The 21156-nt window shown below is 44.7% G+C and overlaps 1 protein-coding gene across 7 annotated transcripts in view; it reads right to left on the reverse strand.

Moving 5' to 3' along the window:
• Positions 1-21156, reverse strand: part of Tubgcp2 (tubulin, gamma complex associated protein 2) — a 40720-nt gene that overhangs the window by 12227 nt on the left and 7337 nt on the right. The gene's annotated exons all lie outside the window — the stretch shown is intronic.

Genomic DNA, 21156 nt, shown 5'->3' on the forward strand with positions numbered 1-21156 from the left:
AAAGGAAGTAATTTCCTTTTATGATCTGAATATGAATCAGACTCCACAGATTCTGTTTGCTCCTCAGTTGGTGGCACTAGTTGGTAGGTTCTGGAAAGCTCAGGACATAGGACGTAGCTATAGGAAGTGGGACCCTGGGAGTATACCTTGGAAGGTTACACAGAATCCCCAGCTCTTTCCTATCTGTTTCCTGTCTACAAGGTTCAACCTTTCGCCCACTCTCTCCTGATGCACCGATGTTCTGCCTCAGGAGGAGGGCCAGAATCAATGGAGCAAAGAATATTAGCTAAACTCTGAAACTGTGTCCCCCCCATCCCCCCACCCCCACAAAAAAAAAAAAAAAAAAAAAAAACTTATACTTTTAAGTTGTTCTGAGTCCTTAAGTTATTTGGGTCCTTGGCTATGCATATGTAACAAATACAGAAAGTTGGTACCAATAAGTTATATTGTTGCTACCAGTAAGTTACACTGTAGCTGTGACTAAACCTGACCAAGTGGTTCTTAGGAACTGGCTTGTGGGAGGAAAGTGGAAATGTTTAGAAATACAGGCTGAAGAAGCCTAGAATTTAAGCAAACTCTATGGGCACTTTTATGAGCTCGGATGATCAGAATACCATTAGGAATAGAGAGTGAACGACAGCAGGCTTATCAGGCTGCAGACAGGAGCAAAGCCTGGAAGCCAATCAGGTCACATTTTAGCAAAGACATTTTCTTTATGCTATTTGTGTCCTGAAAATTTGTGAGTATGAGTCTTAATGTAATAGGTCAGTTCAATTTGGTGAGGTAATTTTGAAGCAGTCATTCATTCAAGCTATGACATGATCATTCCAGGCTCCTTTAGATGGGTTTTACAGTGAGAATCGGGAGGGGGAAAAAAAAGGAGAGCATGAAGAGTTTAGGAATTTCAGCTTGATTCGAAAAGTCCATGAAAAATTGGGGCTAAGGTAGGCATGGTCCCCAGAGACTGGCATCATTAAAAAGAACCCAATTAAACAGTGTCTCCAAGATACAGCAGGACTGTCGCATGTGCACATACGAATTCAGAGGCTGGGGCAGCATGCACAAGACCTGCACGTGTTCAAACAAGACAAGGTCCCAGCACTGTGAGGCACAAAGTTCCACCCTAATTAAGATTTCCTATGAGTCCCTTTTAGAATGGGAGCGTTTACTCTGTATCATTGTATCTTGGAATTATATAACTTGGTTTTATAGAGGCTCACAGCTAAGAATGTATCTTAATTTTCAGAAACACTCTGGACTTTGAGAAATGGTGGAAATGTTAAGACTTGGGTACTCTGGAGAGGAACTAGATCTGTTTGTTTGTTTGTTTGTTTTTTGTTTTCGAGACAGGGTTTCTCTGTGTAGCTCTTGCTGTCCTGGAACTCACTTTGTAGACCAGGCTGGCCTCGAACTCAGAAATCCACCTGCCTCTGCCTCCCAAGTGCTGGGATTAAAGGCATGTGCCACCACTGCCAAGTTTAGATATGTTTTTTATCATGAGATAGCCATGAACCTCCGAGAGCTAAGAAGAAACATAATGACTTGCATACACAAATACTTGGTCCCCACCTGGTATTTGGGAGATGCTGAAAACCTTAAGAGATAAGATATAGTTAGACGAAGTGGGTTAGTAGGGGTTGTGCCTTTCAAGGTTATAGTTGGTCCTTAGCTCCACTCCTGCTCTCTGCTCCTGTCCACCATTAGGTAAACAGGATCCTTCACACGTCCTATGTGCATGATCCTCTGTCTCACCAATAGAACTAATGACCATGAACTGACACATCTGAAACCATGGGCCCAAAATAATCTTTCCCCCCATAAGTCATGTATGTCAGGTATTAGGTCAGAGTGGTAAGAAAGCTAACCCAGGCTAAGTATGCAGCATTTATCACTACAACTGATTAAGTCTGTGTAGTTCTCCAATGAAAAAGGTTTCCTTTAAAAAGACATTACTGGCCAGGCATGGTGGCACACAATTTCAATCCCAACACTCAGGAGGAAGAGGTTGGTGGATCTCTTAGAGTCTTGGGGCAGTGTGGTCTACACAGTGAGTTCCAGGATAGCCATGGTTACATACTAAGACCCTATAAAAAACAAACAAACAAAACTCAAAACAAATGAATAGGACACCACATGTCAAATGTCAAGAAAATGCCTACTTCTACACCAACAGGACAAGATGGTAGTCACAGTCCACCTACTGAGATAGCTCTATCCCAGCCATCCTGTCTCAGCATGGCTTTCCCTCCTGTCCCCCCCATGCCTGGCATGTGCTGGTGCCATTAAGGGAACAACCTGGGGCCCGACAGCATGGAGAAGTGTTTCACAACATACTTTGTACTTCATAAAATCTCTTCATTGGCCTTGCATCACCCTAATCGAGAGGGTGTAAGTGCCACGTGCAAAGCTCTCTATGTAGCTGCCTTCCAGACCAGGACAAGACATCGAGCTTATATCCATCCATGCCTTTGCGTTCCAAGTTCCACTTCTCACTTTACTGCATTGGCTCTCTCTTGACCGGTAAAACCACAATTCTAATCTCCATGGTTTGATAGTTGTTCTGTGTGTTTCCCGAATGGCAGGATCTTTTACAAATATGACCCTCTGTATGGTTTATTTCTCAGCCTACCACTCTTGGTTCACCTGCAGCATAAGCCCTCCATGATGATGGTAGGTGGTGAGCAGGTGATAAGATGGAACAGCTCTCCATACCTCAGAATTTATATCATTACTGAAATACAGTGAATCATCATGCCTACTCTAATGACTATCGGTAGCTCCTCAATGCAAGCATAAGTCTGGCAGATACTCTCTTGTTGGGAGCTATTAAGACAACACTATTATCCTGATCTCTGAATTGGGCCTCTTCCCTCCCCCCCCAGAAGAAAAGGGGGTCAAAAGTGGGCCACCGACGCATCAATTCCGAGAACAACCACAGGATGTTCCAGCTCTAAGTCATCACCAATGTCCTGACCACACCCTGATACCACCAAGTTCCTGCTTCCCCTTGTAGCTGCCAAAAGAAAGAATTTCTATTGCCCCCCTCCCACTGATAAGTACTTCTCCTTTTGCTTGTATTGCCCCACCCCTCCTGCTGATAAGTATCTGTACTTCCCCTTTTGCTTGTGCATTTAAGCCTTGGGCCTTTCACAATACATTGGGGTCTTGATGCAATCCAGAACGGTTTCCGTGTCGTTATTTGCACAAGACCCTCGTCTCTCTCTACTCCCCACCCCATTTGGTTATTAGAAGGTTCCCTCGAGACCCTCGAATAACTGGGCCTGCTGGACAGGTCAAGTGGCACCCGACATGGGGCACAAGGTATGACCACCCTCCGGACAACGGATTAAAGAGGTACCGCGCAGACAGTGAGACAGTGGGACAGTCCCCTGCCACTTCGCTCGAGTGTCGCGGACGGACGTCAGAGAGGTAAGCCTAGGCATTCAGTTGTTGTCCCATTAACTATGGGGGACAAAGAGGCAGTCTTTATTCAAGACATGAAGGGGTTCTCTTAAGGAGAGAGGGATAAGAGTTAAAAAAAAAGGGGGGGATTTAATAAAATATTTTGTTTGGTGGACGAGAGATGTCCATGGCTGGTATTGAATGGTTCTGAAATACACCCTTTAACTTACAATAAAGTAGGCAAAGAAATCAATAGTTTAATAAAACAAGGAGAAGATGTCCCTGAGTCCTTTTTTAGCAATTGGGGAATCATCAGAGATCTACTTAAACAGGCAGAAGAGGGCGGAGAAGGTGCTCGCCTCCTAGCCCTTACTGAAGATTTTTTAGAAAACTCCCGATTGCCGTCTCACAAAAGCGAAACTAAGCCGCCGGCGGTTTTACCTCTCAGGGCAGCCCTAAACTCTGACTTTCAAGTTAAATATTGGCCTCTAGTGAGGACAGACTGAACAACTTTATTTTATTTATTTAGATTATGGATCTTATACAAAATAATTGGCCATATAATCTCATTCTTTACATCATCAAATTACTAATGGCTTAAAATAATAAAATAAATAAATAAATAAATGTGCATGTCATATTGTAAAGATTTGTTCTCAGTGTCCTCAGTTTCTACCTGTTCCACACATTGGTGTTAATTCTCAAGGACTTATACTTAATCAGTTATTGCAAATGGATACTCATTTTTAATTTAAAAAAATAAAATATGCACATATGACTATTGATACCTTTTTAGTCTTTCTAATTACAACTACTTTAACAAGAAAAGCAACTAAAAGTATAGTTAGTCATTGCCTGTGTTGATTTTTTTTTTTTGCTTGCTTGTGTTCTAAATCAAATTAAAACTGGCTATTACAGCCAAAGATTTGAGATGTTTTGTCAACAATTTAATGTTACACATGTTACTGAGATATTTTATAATTCTCAAAGACAAGGTACTGTAAAACTTTAAAAACAGAAGGGGGGAAATTATATCCCTGTGCACATTATTTAAGTCACATTTTTATTTAAATACAAAAAACTAGATATAATGTCTAGGGCAGATAAAAAGGATCCACTTATTGGCACATGCCATGATCCTGTTCAGATACTTAATATGGAGAAAAGGGGGAATGTTTCTGTTTTTTTCCACAGAATGCAACAAGAGCATGCTAGCTTCCAATGTGACAGGCTGACCTGTGACCTGTGAGTGCCCTGACAGTGGTGACCAGAAAGCTGTGTTGAGTGGACAAAAGAGGAGAAATGGGAGAGCAGCCACTTACAAACAGATAAAGAAACTTCGTATCTCCACCATGGGCTGCAGCAAGGAGTACCAACCTGGTGCCAACTTAAAATACAAACAACTAAAAAAGCTGACTGGTACAGAGAATGTACAAGATGCTTTTGTCATAGACACTGTTTTTGGCCATTCAGGCCAGCTCCTTATAGCTATGAAAGTTTGTGTACCTTACCTATATGCTTATTGTTAGATAATTTTAAGAGTTAAGATCGCCAATCTTGGCAAGTCTTTTTATATTCATTGTAATTCTTGTCAATTAACTAATTGTGTAGATCCTAATTTAGATAAGGAATCTACTGTTATGTTTTTGTAAGAGACCTGCTTATGTTTTGCTGCCTATTAGAGTTAGAAAATGATCCTTGGTTTTAAAAATCTGAGAATACAAACTTTAAAAAGGTATCTACCATAGCTTTAGATCAGCAGCTACATACTGCCCATTTTGTTAATGATAAGCATAGGAATATTTCCATAGCTTTGTCAGAGCAACATATTATATAGATAAAAATTTGGAGGCAAAAGATGTCTTAGAAGTAGTAGTCTTAGCATAGGACAGGATATAACATCCTAGAAAGTCCTTCAGCAGACCATGGGCTTGGAATTCAGGAAGAACGTTGCCTATTCAGTGACATTCAGAATTGCCTCTGGCATTACACTATCACTTTAATAAAAGCTAGGTCACTGCCTTACACAGGAATTTACCACCACTTAGGAAGAAGGAAGCTTAAGACCTAAAGAGGAACCAGAGTAGATACTTAGAACTATAGATAGCTGAGTTACACCCATACACAAGTATTTACAATGGCCTAGAGGAAAGGTGAACTACCAAAACTGGTTTTCAACCTCCCCCTGGCTTTTGACCTTGTTGCCCTCCCTTTTAGGGCCCCTATTGGGACTCCTATTATTGATCTCCTTCGGTCCTTGGGCATTTCAGAAATTGACCCGATTTGTTAAATCTCAAATTGATTCATCTCTTTCAAGCGCATTTGTTTCAGTTCGTTACCATCGGCTGGACGTTGGCGATAACAAGCAGGTTACTGGAGAAGAGGCAGACGTGGATACCGCTTCATCACCCTCTTCTCGGGGAGAGAGACTCAATTTCCATAAAACGCTTAAGTAAGATCATTCCCCTCCTCCTAAATTCGGCCATAAGTCTCATGCCACGAATCATTTATAGATTGCCGTAGTCTGTGCTTCCGACATGGTAATATACGTTCTCGCCACATTGGAAACTAAGCAGTCATCCCAGGCTAGACACATCAAAAAATTGGAACTTGAAGCCGTCGCCCGTGAGAGATATAAGACTAAGTACTGCACAGAGATTAGTCTGGAAGCTGTTAGACAGTCTCTGAGAGGCATGTCTGATTGCATGAAGGTTGAGTGCCCCAGGGTCCTTTCCCCAGAAAAAACGGCACAGGAGCAGGTCAGGGTTACTCTGGGTAAAGATCTGTGGGCCTGAGAGTCAACCCTGTACCCCTGTACATGGCCCCTAACATTGCACACTGGGGATCAGACCTCTACCTCTACCCATGGAGCTTGCTTCGTTCCTAAATCCCTTGGCTAGCCCAGGTTATACCCAACAGACTGGGACCATTAATTCAAGCTTCATAGATGACTTGTCCTTGTGTCCTTCGTTTCAGAGAATCACCCGGTGAGCAAACAGACGCTTAGGCGATCGTTAAAAAACGTGGCTACAAGTTTATTATACAATATGCCTTTATAAAAATATTAAAACGGCAGAGATGTTGGGAGCTATTAAGACAACACTAGTGTCCTGATCTCTGAATTGGGCCTCTCCCCCTGTATTAGTCAGGGTTCTCTAGAGTCACAGGACTTATGTGTTGGGAGCTGCGCCCACATTCGCCGTTACAAGATGGCGCTGACAGCTGTGTTCTAAGTGGTAAACAAATAATCTGCGCATGTGCCGAGGGTGGTTCTCCACTCCATGTGCTCTGCCTTCCCCGTGACGTCAACTCGGCCGATGGGCTGCAGCCAATCAGGGAGTGACACGTCCTAGGCGAAGGATAATTCTCCTTAATAGGGACGGGGTTTCGTTTTCTCTCTCTCTTGCTTCTTACACTCTTGCTCCTGAAGATGTAAGCAATAAAGTTTTGCCGCAGAAGATTCTGGTTTGCTGTGTTCTTCCTGGCCGGGCGTGAGAACGCGTTAATAACAATTGGTGCCGAAACCCGGGACGAGAAAAAACTCGGGACGAGAGTTTACCATCACCGGTGCAAGGAAGATCCCTCATTCCGGAACCAGAACTGCGGGTCACGGTTATGAAGTGTTCCCACAACACAGACTGTTAAGAAGGATTCAACTGTATGAATTCAGAACTTTTCAGCTGGGGAACGAGAGTACCAGTGAGTACAGCTTTACGAGGTAAGTCTGGTCTTGAACTTTCTAACGAAATTCAAGACAGTCTATCAGAAGTAAAGTGGAAAATGTTTGGCCTTGAATTTTTTCTAGTGTTAGAAGCCCTTTTGTTCCTTTTCACATGTTATCAAGTGGTTAAGGCAGGGCGGATTCTGGATGAAATTCAGGGCAATCTATCAGAAGTAAAGCGGGGAGAGAGAGTAGGAGCAAAGAGAAAATATGGTACACAAAATAAGTATACAGGCCTTTCCAAGGGTCTTGAACCCGAGGAAAAGTTTAGGTCAGGTAAGAATACCTGGGGAGAGATTAGAAGGAAGGAAAAGAAAAAAGAAAAGAAAAAAGATCGATTAGCAGAGGTCTCTAGGAGATACTCGTCACTAGATGAGCTCAGGAAGCCAGCTCTTAGTAGCTCTGAATCAGATGATGAATTCTCCTCTGAAGAAACAGACTGGGAGGAAGAAGCAGCTCATTATGAGAAAAAAGGGTACCAGCCAGGTAAAGTGCTAGCTAATCAGTTAAGGAAGCCAAAAGCGGCTGGCGAAGGCCAGTTTGCTGATTGGCCTCAGGGCAGTCGGCTTCAAGGTCCGCCCTATGCGGAGTCCCCGCCCTGCGTAGTGCGTCAGCCCTGCGCAGAGAGACAATGCGCAGAGAGGCAGTGCGCAGACTCATTCATTCCCAGAGAGGAACAAAGGAAAATACAACAGGCATTTCCAGTCTTTGAAGGAGCCGAGGGTGGGCGTGTCCACGCTCCGGTAGAATACTTACAAATTAAAGAACTCGCCGAGTCGGTCCGTAAATACGGAACCAATGCTAATTTTACCTTGGTGCAGTTAGACAGGCTCGCCGGCATGGCACTAACTCCTGCTGACTGGCAAACGGTTGTAAAAGCCGCTCTCCCTAGTATGGGCAAATATATGGAATGGAGAGCTCTTTGGCATGAAACTGCACAAGCGCAGGCCCGAGCAAACGCAGCTGCTTTGACTCCAGAGCAGAGAGATTGGACTTTTGACTTGTTAACGGGTCAGGGAGCTTATTCTGCTGATCAAACAAACTACCATTGGGGAGCTTATGCCCAAGTTTCCTCCACGGCTATTAGGGCCTGGAAGGCGCTCTCCCGAGCAGGTGAAACCACTGGTCAATTAACAAAAGTTGTCCAGGGACCTCAGGAGTCCTTCTCAGATTTTGTGGCCAGAATGACAGAGGCAGCAGAGCGTATTTTTGGAGAGTCAGAGCAAGCTGCGCCTCTGGTAGAACAGCTAATCTATGAGCAAGCCACAAAGGAGTGCCGAGCGGCCATAGCCCCAAGAAAGAACAAAGGCTTACAAGACTGGCTCAGGGTCTGTCGAGAGCTTGGGGGACCTCTCACCAATGCAGGCTTAGCGGCCGCCATCCTCCAATCTCAGAACCGCTCCATGAGCAGAAATGATCAGAGGACATGTTTTAATTGCGGAAAGCCTGGGCATTTTAAGAAAGATTGCAGAGCTCCAGATAAACAGGGAGGGACTCTCACTCTTTGCTCTAAGTGTGGCAAGGGTTATCATAGAGCCGACCAGTGTCGCTCTGTGAGGGATATAAAGGGCAGAATTCTTCCCCCACCTGATAGTCAATCAGCTTATGTGCCAAAAAACGGGTCATCGGGCCCTCGGTCCCAGGGCCCTCAAAGATATGGGAACCGGTTTGTCAGGACCCAGGAAGCAGTCAGAGAGGCGACCCAGGAAGACCCACAAGGGTGGACCTGCGTGCCGCCTCCGACTTCCTATTAATGCCTCAAATGAGTATTCAGCCGGTGCCAGTGGAGCCTATACCATCCTTGCCCCCGGGAACCATGGGCCTTATTCTCGGCCGGGGTTCACTCACCTTGCAGGGCTTAGTAGTCCACCCTGGAGTTATGGATTGTCAACATTCCCCTGAAATACAGGTCCTGTGCTCAAGCACTAAAGGCGTTTTTTCTATTAGTAAAGGAGATAGGATAGCTCAGCTGCTGCTCCTCCCTGATAATACCAGGGAGAAATCTGCAGGACCTGAGATAAAGAAAATGGGCTCCTCAGGAAATGATTCTGCCTATTTGGTTGTATCTTTAAATGATAGACCTAAGCTCCGCCTTAAGATTAATGGAAAAGAGTTTGAAGGCATCCTTGATACCGGAGCAGATAAAAGTATAATCTCTACACATTGGTGGCCCAAAGCATGGCCCACCACAGAGTCATCTCATTCATTACAGGGCCTAGGATATCAATCATGTCCCACTATAAGCTCCGTTGCCTTGACGTGGGAATCCTCTGAAGGACAGCAAGGGAAATTCATACCTTATGTGCTCCCACTCCCGGTTAACCTCTGGGGAAGGGATATTATGCAGCATTTGGGCCTTATTTTGTCCAATGAAAACGCCCCATCGGGAGGGTATTCAGCTAAAGCAAAAAATATCATGGCAAAGATGGGTTATAAAGAAGGAAAAGGGTTAGGACATCAAGAACAGGGAATGTCCAATAGTCCTACTATGTGTCAACTTTATGTACAAGAAGCTCTTTTGCCAGTGAGGGAACAATTCCCCTCTTTAATTTTGCTCCTTTACATGGATGACATCCTCCTGTGCCATAAAGACCTTACCATGCTACAAAAGGCATATCCTTTTCTACTTAAAACTTTAAGTCAGTGGGGTTTACAGATAGCCACAGAAAAGGTCCAAATTTCTGATACAGGACAATTCTTGGGCTCTGTGGTGTCCCCAGATAAGATTGTGCCCCAAAAGGTAGAGATAAGAAGAGATCACCTCCATACCTTAAATGATTTTCAAAAGCTGTTGGGAGATATTAATTGGCTCAGACCTTTTTTAAAGATTCCTTCCGCTGAGTTAAGGCCTTTGTTTGGTATTTTAGAAGGAGATCCTCATATCTCCTCCCCTAGGACTCTTACTCTAGCTGCTAACCAGGCCTTACAAAAAGTGGAAAATGCCTTACAAAATGCACAATTACAACGTATTGAGGATTCGCAGCCTTTCAGTTTGTGTGTCTTTAAGACAGCACAATTGCCAACCGCAGTTTTGTGGCAGAATGGGCCATTGTTGTGGATCCATCCAAACGTATCCCCAGCTAAAATAATAGATTGGTATCCTGATGCAATTGCACAGCTTGCCCTTAAAGGTCTAAAAGCAGCAATCACCCACTTTGGGCGAAGTCCATATCTTTTAATTGTACCTTATACCGCTGCACAGGTTCAAACCTTGACAGCCACATCTAATGATTGGGCAGTTTTAGTTACCTCCTTTTCAGGAAAAATAGATAACCATTATCCAAAGCATCCAATCTTACAGTTTGCCCAAAATCAATCTGTTGTGTTTCCACAAATAACAGTAAGAAACCCACTTAAAAATGGGATTGTGGTATATACTGATGGATCAAAAACTGGCATAGGTGCCTATGTGGCTAATGGTAAAGTGGTATCCAAACAGTATAATGAAATTTCACCTCAAGTGGTAGAATGTTTAGTGGTTTTAGAAGTTTTAAAAACCTTTTTAGAACCCCTTAATATTGTGTCAGATTCCTGTTATGTGGTTAATGCAGTAAATCTTTTAGAAGTGGCTGGAGTGATTAAGCCTTCCAGTAGAGTTGCCAATATTTTTCAGCAGATACAATTAGTTTTGTTATCTAGAAGATCTCCTGTTTATATTACTCATGTTAGAGCCCATTCAGGCCTACCTGGCCCCATGGCTCTGGGAAACGATTTGGCAGATAAGGCCACTAAAGTGGTGGCTGCTGCCCTATCATCCCCGGTAGAGGCTGCAAGAAATTTTCATAACAATTTTCATGTGACGGCTGAAACATTACGCAGTCGTTTCTCCCTGACAAGAAAAGAAGCCCGTGACATTGTTACTCAATGTCAAAGCTGCTGTGAGTTCTTGCCAGTTCCTCATGTGGGAATTAACCCACGCAGTATTCGACCTCTACAGGTCTGGCAAATGGATGTTACACATGTTTCTTCCTTTGGAAAACTTCAATATCTCCATGTGTCCATTGACACATGTTCTGGCATCATGTTTGCTTCTCCGTTAACCGGAGAAAAAGCCTCACATGTGATTCAACATTGCCTTGAGGCATGGAGTGCTTGGGGGAAACCCAGACTCCTTAAGACTGATAATGGACCAGCTTATACGTCTCAAAAATTCCAACAGTTCTGCCGTCAGATGGACGTGACCCACCTGACTGGACTTCCATACAACCCTCAAGGACAGGGTATTGTTGAGCGTGCGCATCGCACCCTCAAAACCTATCTTATAAAACAGAAGAGGGGAACTTTTGAGGAGACTGTACCCCGAGCACCAAGAGTGTCTGTGTCTATGGCACTCTTTACACTCAATTTTTTAAATATTGATGCTCATGGCCATACTGCGGCTGAACGTCATTGTACAGAGCCAGATAGGCCCAATGAGATGGTTAAATGGAAAAATGTCCTTGATAATAAATGGTATGGCCCGGATCCTATTTTGATAAGATCCAGGGGAGCTATCTGTGTTTTCCCACAGAATGAAGACAACCCATTTTGGATACCAGAAAGACTCACCCGAAAAATCCAGACTGACCAAGGGAATACTAATGTCCCTCGTCTTGGTGATGTCCAGGGCGTCAATAATAAAAAGAGAGCAGCGTTGGGGGATAATGTCGACATTTCCACTCCCAATGACGGTGATGTATAATGCTCAAGTATTCTCCTGCTTTTTTACCACTAACTAGGAACTGGGTTTAGCCTTGATTCAGACAGCCTTGGCTCTGTCTGGACAGGTCCAGACGACTGACACCATTAACACTTTGTCAGCCTCAGTGACTACAGTCATAGATAAACAGGCCTCAGCTAATGTCAAGATACAGAGAGGTCTCATGCTGGTTAATCAACTCATAGATCTTGTCTAGGAACAACTAGATGTATTATGGCAAATAGCTCAGCTGGGGTGTAAACAAAAGTTTCCGGGATTGTGTGTTACTTCCATTCAGTATGAGAAATTTACTAGGGCAGCTAATTTGTCAAAAAGTCTTTCTCAGTATATGTTACAGAATTGGATGGCTGAATTTGAACAGATCCTTCGGGAATTGAGACTTCAGGTCAACTCCACGCGCTTGGACCTGTCCCTGACCAAAGGATTACCCAATTGGATCTCCTCAGCATTTTCCTTCTTTAAAGAATGGGTGGGATTGATATTATTTGGAGATACACTTTGCTGTGGATTAGTGTTGCTTCTTTGATTGGTCTGTAAGCTTAAGGCCCAAACTAGGAGAGACAAGGTGGTTATTGCCCAGGCGCTTGCAGGACTAGAACATGGAGCTTCCCCTGATATATCTATGCTTAGGCAATAGGTCGCTGACCACTCAGCTCTTACATCTCACGAGGCTAGTCTCATTGCACGGGATAGAGTGAGTGTGCTTCAGCAGCCCGAGAGAGTTGCACGGCTAAGCACTGCAATAGAAAGGCTCTGCGGCATATATGAGCCTATTCTAGGGAGACATGTCATCTTTCATGAAGGTTCAGTGTCCTAGTTCCCTTCCCCCAGGAAAAACGACACGGGAGCAGGTCAGGGTTGCTCTGGGTAAAAGCCTGTGAGCCTAAGAGCTAATCCTGTACATGGCTCCTTTACCTACACACTGGGGATTTGACCTCTATCTCCACTCTCATTAATATGGGTGGCCTATTTGCTCTTATTAAAAGGAAAGGGGGAGATGTTGGGAGCCGCGCCCACATTCGCCGTTACAAGATGGCGCTGACAGCTGTGTTCTAAGTGGTAAACAAATAATCTGCGCATGTGCCGAGGGTCGTTCTCCACTCCATGTGCTCTGCCTTCCCCGTGACGTCAACTCGGCCGATGGGCTGCAGCCAATCAGGGAGTGACACGTCCTAGGCGAAGGATAATTCTCCTTAATAGGGACGGGGTTTCGTTTTCTCTCTCTCTTGCTTCTTACACTCTTGCTCCTGAAGATGTAAGCAATAAAGTTTTGCCGCAGAAGATTCTGGTTTGCTGTGTTCTTCCTGGCCGGGCGTGAGAACGCGTTAATAACACTTATGGACAGTCTCTAGATAGTAAAGGAATTTATTGATGACTTACAGTCGGCAGCCCAATTTCCAACAATGGTTCAGTCGCAGCTGTGAATGGAAGTCCAAGGATCTAGCAGTTACTCAGTCTCACGCAGCAAGCAGGCGAAGGAGCAAGAGCAAGAGCTAGACTCCCTTCTTCCAATGTCCTTATATTGTCTCCAGCAGAAGGTGTAGCCCAGATTAAAGGTGTGTTCCACCACACCTTTAATCCCAGATGAAAGGTGTAGCCCAGATTAAAGGCGTGTTCCTTAAACTCTGAGATTCAATCTTCTGGAATCCATAGCCACGATGGCTCAAGATCTCCAAACCAAGATCCAGATAAGGATCTCCAAGCCTCCAGATAAGGGTCACTGGTGAGCCTTCCAATTCTGGATTGTAGTTCATTCCAAATATAGTCAAGTTGACAACCAGGAATAGCCACTACAATCCACCCCTTGTCAACTTGACACAAATAATATCTCATGTTCACATGAAACAATAACAAGGTTGTAAATACGCCTAACATGATATAACTATCCCTCATACAATCGCAAACACATTAGTAAATTTACAGTGGGCATTCATAGTACTTTATAATCCTCGTTTCTGCAACTGGTTACGTGGCCTTAATTGGTATTTATAACTACCTTCCTCTACTACCCATTCTGTATTTCCTTCACCTTCAGCCAGCACCTCAGCAGGTCTTGGCTCTTTTCCTGGAGGATTGACCCATACCTTCATTCCTGATGGGTCTGCGTCCTTTGTCATCCTGCTTGGATTAGGCTGTTGTAGTTTCCCATTGACTTTAATCACAGGACATGGTAGTACTAAGAGACGCCCTAAGGGATCTCCTACACTCCAGACATAATCTTGCTTACCACCATTGTGAAGAGGTAATCCAATTTCTCCATGGTAATCTGGATCTATCACCCCTCCTAACACTGTTATTCCTTTTTTAGCCTGTTGGTTTAAGGGCATTAGAAGCCCAAAATGACCAGGGGGAAGTCTGAGCTTCCAGTTCAATGAAATGTTTGTTGTAGCTCCTGGTAGGAGCACTCCCCTCTCTGGAGCCAAAACTTCTAAGCCAGCAGAACCTAGAGTTATGGGGACAGGAAGCAAAAATTTTCCTAGAGGGTCACTAGGAGTGATAGTAAGTGGAACTATTCCTTTTTCCACCCCTTGATTCCTGGACCCATGAATCCTGGCTATGGGTGAAACTGTACCATATATCGAGCGCTGATTCAAAGCATATACTGCCTTCTGAAGAACTCTGCCCCAGCCTTCCAAACTGTTACCACCTAATTGGCGCTGTAACTGCATCTTCAAAAGGCCATTCCATCTTTCTATCAGCCCAGCTGCTTCAGGATGATGGGGAACGTGGTAAGACCAGTGAATTCCATGATTGTGGGCCCACTGTCGTACTTCTCTGGCTGTGAAATGAGTTCCTTGGTCAGAAGCAATACTGTGTGGAATACCATGACGATAGATAAGGCATTCTGTCAATCCGTGAATGGTGGTTTTAGCAGAGGCATTACGTGCAGGAAAGGCAAATCCATAACCAGAATAAGTATCTACTCCAGTAAGAACAAAATGCTGTCCTTTCCATGAAGGAAGTGGTCCAATGTAGTCAACCTGCCACCAGGTTGCTGGCTGGTCACCTCGAGGAATGGTGCCATATCTGGGGCTCAGTGTTGGTTTCTGCTGTTGGCAGATCTGGCAATCAGCAGCAGCTGTAGCCAGGTCAGCCTTGGTGACTGGAAGCCGTGTTGCTGAGCCCAAGCATAACCTCCATCTCGACCACCATGGCCACTTTGTTCATGTGCCCATTGAGCAATGACAGGGATGGCTGGGGAGAGAGCCTGACTGTCCACAGAACGGGTCATCTTATCCACTTGATTATTGAACTCCTCCTCGGCTGAAGTCACCTTTTGGTGAGCATTTACATGGGACACAAATATCTTCACATCCTTTGCCCATTTGGAGAGATCTATCCACATACTTCTTCCCCAGATGTCTTTCTCACCAATTTTCCAATTGTGATCTTTCCAAGTGCCTGACCATCCAGCCAATCCATTGGCTACAGCCCATGAGTCAGTGAATAATCGTACATCTGGCCATTTCTTCTTGCAAACAAACTGTAATACCATGTGTACTGCCCGAAGTTCTGCCCACTGTGAAGATTTCCCTTCACCTGTGTCTTTCAAGGTTGTCCCAGAAAGGGGTTGTAATGCTGCAGCTGTCCACTTCTGGGTGGTGCCTGCATAACGTGCAGAGCCATCAGTAAACCAGGCTCTAGTCTTCTCCTCTTCGGTCAGTTGATCATAGGGAACACCCCATGAGGCTATAGGCGCATGCTTGGCAGCAGATGGCATTGTAACAGGAGTAGAAACCATAGGCATTTGAGCAACTTCTTCATGTAACTTGCTTGTGCCTTCAGGACCTGCTCTGGCCCAATCACGTATATACCACTTCCATTTGATAATAGACTGCTGCTGTGTGCGTCCCACTTTATGACTTGCAGGGTCGGATAGTACCCAGCTCATGATGGGTAGTTCAGGTCGCATAGTAACTTGGTGTCCTATTGTCAAACGTTCAGTTTCCACTAAGGCCCAATAGCAGGTCAAGAGCTGTTTTTCAAAGGGAGAATAGTTGTCTGCAGATGATGGTAGAGCTTTGCTCCAAAATCCCAAAGGTCTTTTCTGTGATTCACCTACAGGGGCCTGCCAGAGGCTCCAAACAGCATCTCTATCAGCCACAGACACCTCAAGTACCATCGGGTCGGCTGGGTCATATGGTCCAAGTGGTAGAGCAGCCTGCACAGCAGCCTGGACCTGTTGAAGGGCCTTCTCCTGTTCCAGGCCCCACACAAAGCTAGCAGCTTTCCGAGTCACTTGGTAAATAGGCCTAAGTAACACACCCAAGTGAGGGATGTGTTGTCTCCAGAATCCAAATAGACCCACTAAACGTTGTGCTTCTTTCTTGGTTGTAGGAGGGGCCAGGTGCAATAACTTATCTTTCACCTTAGAAGGAATATCTCTGCATGCTCCACACCACTGGACTCCTAAGAATTTCACTGAGGTAGATGGTCCTTGAATTTTGGTTGGATTTATTTCCCATCCTCTGATACGCATATGTATTACCAATGAGTCCAAAGTGGTTGCTACTTCCTGCTCACTTGGTCCAATCAGCATAATGTCATCAATATAGTGCACCAATGTGATATTTTGTGGAAGATCCAAACGATCAAGATCCCTTCTAACTAAATTATGACACAGGGCAGGAGAGTTAATATATCCTTGAGGCAAAACTGTGAAGGTATACTGTTGGCCTTGCCAACTGAAAGCAAATTGCTTCTGGTGGTCCTTATGGACAGGTACTGAGAAGAAGGCATTTGCCAGATCAATAGCCGCATACCAGGTGCCAGGAGATGTGTTAATTTGCTCAAGTAACGAAACTACATCTGGTACAGCAGCTGCAATTGGAGTTACCACCTGATTTAGTTTTCGATAATCAACTGTCATTCTCCATGATCCATCTGTTTTCTGCACTGGCCAGATAGGAGAGTTAAACGGAGATGTGGTGGGAACCACCACCCCTGCATCTTTCAAGTCCTTGATAGTGGCAGTAATTTCTGCAATTCCTCCAGGAATACGATACTGTTTTTGATTCACTATTTTCTTTGGCAGAGGCAACTCTAAAGGCTTCCATTTGGCCTTTCCAACCATAATAGCCCTCACTCTACAGTTCAGGGAACCAATATGAGAATTCTGCCAATTTCTGAGTATATCTATCCCAATTATACATTCTGGAACTGGGGAAATCACCACAGGATGTGTCCGGGGACCTACTGGACCTACTGTGAGTCGGACATCAGTCAAAACTCCATTAATCACCTGCCCTCCATAAGCCCCTACTTTAACTGGAGGGCCACAATGTTTCTTGGGATCCCCTGGGATCAGTGTCAACTCAGAACCAGTATCCAGCAGACCCCGAAAAGTCTGATTATTTCCTTTTCCCCAGTGTACAGTTACCCTTGTAAAAGGCCGTAGGTCCCTCTGGGGAAGAACTGGAGAAAGGGTAACAGCAAAACCTTTGAGTGTCTTATCAAGATCCTTCCTCAGCGGAACCTGGCCACCCCTTCATTCAAGGGGTTCTGGATCTGCAAACTGTCTCAAGTCTGGAAATTGATTCACTGGCCGAGATTGCTGTTTACCACGATCTAATGTAGCCTTTCTTTCATTTGTTTGAGAATTTTTCTGCTTATACAGATCAAACAAATATGCAGTAGGCTTCCTATGTATTTCATTCCTGGAAACACCATGATTGGTTAGCCAGTACCAAAGGTCCATCCGAGTCATGCCATTATAAATTTCACCTCTCCTGTGCTGACCATTACTGGGTATGTTATTATAAACATTCTTTTGTCTACGCTGTCCATTATAATAACTAGGATCACCTTGTCTCCGGCGATTCAATGCTGCCACCTGGCCCTTGTTACCTCGGAATCCAACTAAACCCAGTGAATTTAATTCATCTAATTGAGCAGAAGCATCTCCAATGCTAAGATCTCGCACAAGGAAAAGGGAAAGAACAAAACCCTTCAAATGTGCTGGTGCCCCTCTCACCAATTTGCGTCTTATAGAGCTAGTGAAAGGCATATCTTCTGGACCTTCCCATTGTGGACAATTATGCTTTACACAATATATCCACTCTAGCATTGCAATTTCCCTAAGTCTTAAAATCCCTTCATCAACACTAAGCCACGGAATATCAGGCATCTCCAAGTCATTTCCAGTAGGCCATCTTTTGATAAACACCTCAGCCAACCATTCAAACAAACTTTTGACACCTTTTTTAACTATGCGAGCTTCCGTATTAAACCTAGAATCTCTACTCAGAGGACCCATATCAATAAACTCAGCCTGCTCTAGTTTTATGTTCCTTCCACCCTTATCCCACACTCTTAAAATCCATTCCCACACATATTCACCAGGTTTTTGCTTGAATGAATTAGCAAACTCATTAAGCTCCTTAGTAGTGTAGCGAATTTCCTCATGGACTACACTTTCTACCTCCCCTCTAGGAGCCTGTTTTGCTTTGAGTCTGGTTACAGGTCTAGAAGAAACTATTGGTGGGCCTTGAGAAACATCAGTAGTGAAAGTCATTGCTGGTTTATCAGACTCTGCAAAATTAATTTCCTCATGTGGGGAAGGCATTATTTCAAGGGGTGGGGCTGAGGGTACTACTTCCTCAGGTGGGGCAAACCCTTGAGAATCTGAAGATTCAAAATTCTCAGCTTCAACATGGTCTTCCCACACATCCCCGTCCCATGTTGTAGGATCCCATTCTTTGCCAATTAGAGCCCTTACTTTAACTGTCGACACACTCTGAGGCTGAGACTTGAATTTTCGCTGTAGTTCAGCCAACCTTACAATGAGAGTTTCTGTTTGATTTTCTGCAACTTGAGCTCTATTGCTACAAGAGAGAAGATTCTCCTCAAGGACACACTTAGCAACTTTTAGATCGTTTACTTGTGTCTGGAGCCTTTCGATTTTATCACACAACTCCTTCCTTTCATTCATCATTTTTTCCACAGATACTAAGAGCAGCCAGCCAGTAAAATCATTTTCCGATTTTTTCCCCATCTTGTAGAAAGCTTTGTGCACTGAATCACCTAATTCGTTAAGAAAATCAAGGTCATTAGCTTCTTTAAGTTCGGAATATAGTTTCAACCATGGGTCTTCAAAATTCTCTGAGCTCCCAGTAGGGAGAGAATCTGGAGAGGTTTCAATAGTTGAAAGTGCTGGTGGATCAACAAGCCAATTCCAGTATTTTAAAAGATTCATCCTTGTACTTCTGTTACTCTAGAACCACTCCTGGTACCAACTTCTGTATTAGTCAGGGTTCTCTAGAGTCACAGAACTTATGGACAGTCTCTAGATAGTAAAGGAATTTATTGATGACTTACAGTCGGCAGCCCAATTTCCAACAATGGTTCAGTCGCAGCTGTGAATGGAAGTCCAAGGATCTAGCAGTTACTCAGTCTCACGCAGCAAGCAGGCGAAGGAGCAAGAGCAAGAGCTAGACTCCCTTCTTCCAATGTCCTTATATTGTCTCCAGCAGAAGGTGTAGCCCAGATTAAAGGTGTGTTCCACCACACCTTTAATCCCAGATGAAAGGTGTAGCCCAGATTAAAGGCGTGTTCCTTAAACTCTGAGATTCAATCTTCTGGAATCCATAGCCACGATGGCTCAAGATCTCCAAACCAAGATCCAGATAAGGATCTCCAAGCCTCCAGATAAGGGTCACTGGTGAGCCTTCCAATTCTGGATTGTAGTTCATTCCAAATATAGTCAAGTTGACAACCAGGAATAGCCACTACACCCCCCGAGAAGAAAAGGGGGTCAAAAGTGGGCCACCGACGCATTGATTCCGAGAATAACCACAGGATGTTCCAGCTCTAAGTCATCACCGATGTCCTGACCACACCCTGATACCACCAAGTTCCTGCTTCCCCTTGTAGCTGCCAAAAGAAAGAATTTCTATTGCCCCCCTCCCACTGATAAGTACTTCTCCTTTTGCTTGTATTGCCCCACCCCTCCTGCTGATAAGTATCTGTACTTCCCCTTTTGCTTGTGCATTTAAGCCTTGGGCCTTTCACAATACATTGGGGTCTTGATGCAATCCAGAACGGTTTCCGTGTCGTTATTTGCACAAGACCCTCGTCTCTCTCTACCCCCCCATTTGGTTATTAGGAGAAGGTCCCCTTGAGACCCTCGAATAACTGGACCTGCTGGACGGGTCACTCTCTGGCTTCTAAACAACACATGTGCATAGCAGATGCTAGCCCTGTCCTCTTATCAGCATGCCTGTATAGGGAAAAATACCAAACAAAATTGAACCAGCATCTTACAGTGTATTAAGTGTGACAAGGGAGGACAAGGAAGGGGTGACTATCACCAGATCTTTAGTTGAGCTCTGAAGGGGCTGGGGAATACAGGGTGCAAATGCCTGAGGTAGCAGACCTGGCTTCTCTGTCTGGTATGCAGGGCCTGAGTGGAAAATGGAGCTCAAGGGTAGAAGAGGCCAGCCTGGGCAAACTGTCAGGGTTTTGTTGGGGATGAGGGGCACAGTAGGGCTGTCACTGGACAGCCTTACCTGAGACTCAGGTCCTGTACTGAAAGAGGGCTCTAGCTATGTCTACAGGAAGTATGGAAACTACAGGAAGAGAGGAAAGATGAGGTTGTCAAGATCCATGCCCCTGCATGAAGCCATGGCCACTGGGATTAAGGTAATGAAACAGAAGACTGGTTGCTTGTGCACGCTCAATGCATTTCAATTTTCAACAACTACAGGTGTGAGTAAGCCACTAGGGAGGTGGCAGGTACCTCAGCAGAATGGCCTTAGGTGACATAAAGTTTACCTGGACACTTGAAAGTGGAGATGGAAGAGGTAGATCTGGGACTGATCGCAGGGAGCCGAGGCAATGGGAGAAGACAGGGAGCTCCCTGGGATGAACGGATGGAAGGGAAGAGTTGGAACAACTGGAGAAATGATGGCTCGTGATGCTGAGGGAAGCTAAGGACGGGGAAATCCACGGGGAAAGAGTCCTGAGGGACACACACTATGCAGAGCACCAGCTACATCCACAGGGTGCAGGAAAGTAAGGTCTAAGGCTGAGGCTCTGCCAATGATGATGGTTATGCTGAGGCTGAGGCTCTGCCAATGATGATGATTGATTATGCTGGCCACAGGAGAACAGACAGGGAAGGAGACAATTACCAGGTGACAGGATAGGTGACAACTAGGTACCTGCCAACACTGCAAACAACAAGTCTACGACATAAAGACAGCTGCCTCTACCTTCCCATGAACTTGCAGCAGAATCATGTCTGCTTGGTGACAGGAGAAAACAATTTGTCTAACAGCCCTATAATATTTGGGGACAGGAGAACACCCTCAATTTGTCTAATAGCCCTATAAGT

This window comes from Mus musculus, chromosome 7 (genome assembly GCF_000001635.26).
Source record: "Mus musculus strain C57BL/6J chromosome 7, GRCm38.p6 C57BL/6J".
NCBI lineage: Eukaryota > Metazoa > Chordata > Mammalia > Rodentia > Muridae > Mus > Mus musculus.